The sequence below is a fragment of the Penaeus japonicus genome, unplaced genomic scaffold, assembly GCF_977035675.1.
Source record: "Penaeus japonicus unplaced genomic scaffold, GWHDUDI00000001_assembly GWHDUDI00000017, whole genome shotgun sequence".
Lineage (NCBI taxonomy): Eukaryota > Metazoa > Arthropoda > Malacostraca > Decapoda > Penaeidae > Penaeus > Penaeus japonicus.
In genome coordinates this window covers 3,432,889-3,433,425 of record NW_028234419.1, presented here as the reverse complement: position 1 = coordinate 3,433,425, position 537 = coordinate 3,432,889, and positions in this window count along the sequence as shown.

Below are 537 nucleotides of genomic sequence, written 5' to 3'. Positions count from 1 at the left end.
GTGTGTGCGTGCATGCGTACATACGTGCGTGTGTGTATGCGCGTATAAATAAAGGCATACAGTATGTTGCAAGTGTGTATGCCAATGTTCGGATGGAAGCACATCCGCGAGTGCACGCCGGCACTGCGCGCGAGACCGGGACAGCCTGGCACCGAGCAGCACCTCTGCCTCCTTGTGAGGTGATCACCGCCTTCCTGTCCACACCTGAGCGAGTGTTTAGCGGCCTTTTTCAAGTGTGTATTGATCTGTCCTGGGCCAGCGTGAACTGCCTGTGACAGCCGCACCCACCGGATACCCGGCGCATTTCCTTGCTGTTCGGCTCATGGCGATAGCCGATGAACATGCTCTTGACATGAACACACACACACACACACACACACACACACACACACACACACACACACACACACACACACACACATATACATATACATACACACACACATACATATATATATATATATATATATATATATATATATATATATATATATATATATATATATATATATATATATATATATATCTATATATATA